The sequence below is a fragment of the Oryza brachyantha genome, chromosome 3, assembly GCF_000231095.2.
Source record: "Oryza brachyantha chromosome 3, ObraRS2, whole genome shotgun sequence".
Taxonomy (NCBI): Eukaryota; Viridiplantae; Streptophyta; class Magnoliopsida; order Poales; family Poaceae; genus Oryza; species Oryza brachyantha.
In genome coordinates, this window is record NC_023165.2 from 24,374,337 (window position 1) to 24,380,336 (window position 6,000).

Sequence of the window (6,000 nt, forward strand, 5' to 3'; positions counted from 1 at the left end):
GCGGCGGTAGTGCCCCTCCCCCCGATCGCGCCGCTTTCGTAGGCTCCTTCCTTCCCGGTCGCCCCGGGCCCGGGGGCGTGGGCGACGTCTCTTCCTGCTGTCTCTCTTCTTGACGATGGCTCGTTTAGCTCGTAGCACGCCCGTATCGTCGGGTACATCCGTACATCATATACCTACTCTCCGTCTCTTAAAAAATAAACTTTTGGTATCCACGTCGAATTTTTGACCATTCGTTCTATTTAAAAAAAATTATTTTTTTTAAAAATTAGTCACACATAAATTAATATCCATGTTTTATTATCTAATAAAAACAGAAATATTAATCATAAATTTTTAGATAAGACGAAAAGTCAAACATTATATTTACAACCAAAAAATTAATTATTTTATGACGGAAGAGTATATTGCAATAGGAACAGCTGCCTATTGCCAGTGACCCCGGGTAATATCTTCACAGTATTTGATGGCTGTATTTGCAGGATCTTTCTCATCTTCTTTTTGCTTATATTTATATTTATATCTTAAAATTTATATTTTTATCTTAAAATTTTAATTTTTTCAGTCCTTGCTTTTATATAGCTAAGTATAATATAAAAATTTTAGTTATAAATTATTTTTAGTTTATAAATATGTCCGAACAATCAGTTTTTTTTTTCACATAGCGTGTAGCAGGCAACGCATGCGTGCTTGCAGTGCTCATAAATATTTGATGTTTAAGGTATGATGTACCAAGACTATTCAAACCTTAGTCATAAATAATTCTCAAATCCTACAATTAAGAAAAACGTGCCTTGTGTTTTAAAAAATACTCCCATACTCACTATGGTTTTCGAAATATATGACATTTTTTTCTTAGATCATTTTGAAAGTATGAGTAGATTTATACAAAACAATACAGCAATATTTTCAATATAAAACTAATATATTATCAAAACATATTCCATGTTCTACTTAATGAAACTAGTTTGGTATTATAAATATTGTTGTACTTTCCTATAAATTAGTTTAACTTAAACAAGTTTGACTTCGAAAAAAACAAAATGTCTTGTTACATAAAATGGAGGAAGCAATGCTTATTATATTTTATAGATTTATTGGTAAGGCTTTAAAAGTTTGATTAAAGAAAATATTTATTATCAGAGGAAGAATCATGGCAAAACGAGGATTCAACCAAACTATTATATTAGCGGTTAAGTTGTGAAAGTAATTATTACTTTGTTTGTCCTAAAATATAAGTATTTCTATAATTTAAATTTTGTTACACAATATAAATATTTATACACTGATTCGCATGATTCCAATCATTCCAATAATTTCAGAGCTAATCAGATGCTTAGACCAGTGAAGTAACTAAAAGAAAATCTTTTGACATCTCTTAATAACTAAAAGAAATCACCAGTTTTCTCCCAAAATCATATTACTAGAAGCGTAGAAGGGGTAATCCAGATCAATAGTACGATGAATAAGCCCAAGAGCGTGGACAGTGACGTGCTATGTTAATGTTGTGATATTTCGATTTTGTGTTGTGCATTATAATATGCATTGTAATATGTTTGTTTGTTTTTAGGAGGCCATGGCTAATTTAGTAATGCTACCCATGCTTTTTGGGTGATTGTTTGGATGTTTTATGCAAAAAATCAAATGATATATTTGCAAACGAAAAATAATTTGTAAATAAAAATTATATATATATATATTCTTAGCAATTTAAAAGCCTATATCAGAAAATAAACTTCATTTGGAAAAACATCAAAACCAACTCTAAATTTAAGATCAAAAATTTAAAATTTAGCTTATAAGCATAAACATAAGCGAAAAAATTGGAATGTTTGCTCATGTGCAACGAACAATCACAAGTTGATTATTAGAAAATCACTCTACCCGCTAACTTTGATCAGGTTTGAAGAATTTGTTTTACAACCGCACTCGCTATAGTGATTTGACCTTTTCCTTGATGTGCAGCATTTTCCCTCCTGCGGTGCCAACTTCAATTAGAATTTGAGATCTTTTTTTAATTTACGGCTATACCCGCACTTTTTCGTAGATATTGTGCTTTTCCTTTGTAAGATTATCTTTTTTCCCGTAGACAAGGTACTTTTATTTTACTTGGTGAGTTATTTTCCCATACATCACTATTAGAGTAGCAATACGATCAAAGTTCTCTTCTCATTTCTCATTCGTCATTGTTACAGGAGGCACGTACGATTTGCACATTTTTCTCGTCCTGTGACATTGTTCCTCTGAGATATTGCTTCCCAACATTAGAGATGTGGCATCTGTAAACGTACACATCTTTAACTCATTGAATAATTTGAGCTTCAAAGTGAAACTGGTAATCGACTTCGAAATGTGTCAGGAGAGAGTTGGACACTTGCATTGATGCTGTTGCAATCTTATCTTGTCCTTGTCCCTCCCAAATTTCAGGAGATAATCGAGTATCGAGATGGATGTTTAGCAGACGAAGTCAATATATCCCTCTAGCACACAATAAATACATGTAAACGAAGCATAACGGGTAAATGTTTGGATTTTTCATGAAAAAGTCAAATATCATAAAATAATTTGTTAATAAAACTTTCATATATGTATTTTTAGCAATTTTAAAGAAATAAACTTTGTTAAAGAAACTAAAAATCAACTCCAAATTTAAAGTAAAAAATTTAAATTTTAGCATATAAGCATAAGTAAAAAAGCAAAAAGATAGGGTGATATATAACATCTGTTTTAGAATACATCTAAATTTATATCTGAATATGTTATTTGAGATGCTACTTTAATAAATAATATTTATAAAAAATACGTAATGATACATATACTGACATCCGTTCTTACGCTATAGATCTTTTAATTTTCAAGTAACGGTCGAAGTTTAAATATTTAATTTAGCATTATATTAAAAATTGCTTATATTTTGAGACAGACGAAGTAGAATGCTAATATTACGCGGCTAATCACCAAGTCAATGTTATTTTATTAGTTACCGTAACCGAAGCTTCGTACAACTTGCCATCAAGTGGAACCGTGCAGTATTTTATTCGTGATGTGAAGGAAAAAAAAATGATCAGAAGCTAACAATATGCAGTACAATATCTAGTGTACCGTATAGCATGAGCTCCTGGATGTTCGGAAGTGTTCAAATGTTAGTGGTCGAGAGGCTGCACGTTGTGCAACTGGGCGTGCTACATACAAATCGTCCAGTTGGGAGACATCATGGTCTGACGGCGAATTCGTCAAGAAACTGTGAAAAACGAAACGCGAGCAAAGGAGTCTCAGGGGAAATAAACCTTGACCCGGTAGTGACACGAAGCATAGTGTCAACGTGCACTGCATTATCATTTCGATTTCGTTTTTGACAGTATGACATGTCAACGGGCACAAATTCCACGCCGTGATGGATACAGCAGCGTGGCCTCCGTTGACATCCGGGGCATTTAAAATTTTGATGTGAGACCGCCATGACCAGTAGTAGTAGTACGGCTGCGTCCTGATTATTCTCATGTATATATTTTTTTACGTATATATTTCTCAAACTATTAAATTTCATAAAAAATAGATATATAAAAGTTGGTTGTTTCACCTTTCTAAAATAGATTTTAATTTATACTCTCCCTGTTCTATATTATAAGACTTTCTGGATTTGATTACATTCATCCATATATTAATGTATGTGTTTTACATATGTATCTAGATTCATTAGCACATGTATAAATCTAGTTAATACCAGAAAGTCTTTGTAATATAGAACAGAGCGAATAGTAGATTAGTTCGATTATTTATATGATTAAATAGTTGTCAAAAAATAGATAATCTTTTAAGAACCCAGCATTAAGCAGTAATGCTTCATAATTGTACCGGCCTGTAAGTTGTTTCTGACCAGAGCAGATATGATATGGCATGGCCTGTTGACGCAACGTTTCTGCTGGTACGTGCAATGCAAATGCTGAAATGCAAGTAGTACTAGTAGGCAAGTAGCCTGGCAGTGGCTGTATTATTATGTTTTGTACTTTTGTACCAATCATACGTACTCCCTCTGTTAAAAAAAAAAGAATTTTCGATTTCCGTTTCCTTCGTCTTATTTGAAAAAAATTTAAAAAATTAAAAAAAATTAGTCACATATAAAATATTATTCATGATTTATCATCTAATAAAAAAGAAAAATATTAATCGCAAAAAATTTTTGAATAAGACGAAGAGTTAAATATTAAAGGTAAAAAGTGAAAAAATGATTTATTTTTGGGACCGAGGGAGTAGGTTTCATAATAATATTTACATGAAATTTTTTAAAATATATCTGGGCACCGATATTCAGATACATAAAAGTTTTATGTATAGTTATATTTTAAAAAACACACGGGAACAATTATAATTTAAAACAAATGAAGTATAAGAAATTATGTCCTAAAATATTTTCTATAATATAATAAATTTGGTGATCCCGAGATAATAATTTATGATAGTGCATCAACCAATTTCACTCATGGTACATCATGTATTCATCATTCTTTAAATCTAACTGCTAAAATCATCTTTATAAGATCGGATGGCTAGGATGGACTCAACCTCTCCTTATGCGGACTTTTCATATGTTAGAGACTTCCTAAATAAGAAATTATCTTATCAATTATAGATTTTTCATATGTTAGAAAATATCTTTTCAATTAAAAATTTTCTATATATTAGACTTCATATAAAGATAAATATATATTTTAAATTATAAAGCTTCTACAAATATGTAATGTATATCTTTAAAATCAAAAGTTCAATCGTAATTTTTTAATTACACTATTAGAACATCAAAAATAATACCAAGACAATGAAACTCGTGTTCAACATATACCACAATTATGCTAAACATAAGATCGATTAAGACTCTAAACCACTATTGTTGAATGCTCAAATAGTCAAATCGTTATTAATAATATCAGTTCATGTTGAACACCATGTTGTAGTTAAGCTAAACATAAGATTGATCAAGCCTCTATACCACTATTCACTATTGTTGGAGGTTTAAATAGTCAAATCACTAACAATAATGTTATACATAAATTTCTAAAAAATAGGAACGAGTATATGGTGTTCTAGAAAAATATTTTGTTAGCACCGGTTTTTATATGAAATAAGTAAAAAAATTATCAGTAAAATGATGCATCACTAGGCTTGGCAACGAGGCAGGGGCGGGGCTAAGGATGGCAAGAACTCCCCTGCCCTGCCCTACCCTGCCCCCGAAATACATCCCTAGCCTAACCCCGAATACGAAACCGGGGGGAAAATGCTCTCCGTCCACGTTCGCAGCAGATTCCTGGCCCCGAACGGGCCCCGTTCGCCCTAAAACAGTACTAGGGTGCTCACCTAGCAGCGGCCGGAGCTAGAGACAGAGAGGGCGGCGACGTGCGACAGGTCTAGAGACGGTCGTGCAGGTGGAGGGCGGCACCGACGCCCAGGTGGAGGGAGGCAGCGCTGCCGCACGAGCGGAGAGAGGCGGCAGCGCGGCGCTCGGCCGAAGGGAAGCGGCGTGCTGAGTGAGAGACAGCGAAAATGTCTGCTATGTGAGAAAGTGAGAGGTGAGAAGTTAGAAAAGGAGAGACATATGTTGGCTAGGGTTTATTATATAAATGGGCCAATGGGCCAATAGTCTTTTATCAGAAACATCCTAAGAAACTTTTGTTTTAAAAATTTCAGGGCCGTGTGGGGATCCCACGGGGAAATTTTATCTCCCGTTCCCGTCGTCAAAAAATTCGGGGCCTCGACTCTGAATCCTCGCGGGGCGATTTTGGCCACGGTCGCGACCTCGGACCCGTCGGGACGGGGCCGGGGATTTTGTCAAGCCTGTGCATTACTGGAGAATATCTTTTAAATCATTGAATGATATGTGCATCTTCTGACAATAACGAGTCAGAGACACAATTAATGATAAATATTGTTAGTAATTTCACTATGTTAAAAACCGTTTGGTGCGTATAAACTTACCTCCACCCCAACTCACACACACGTACATGTTCG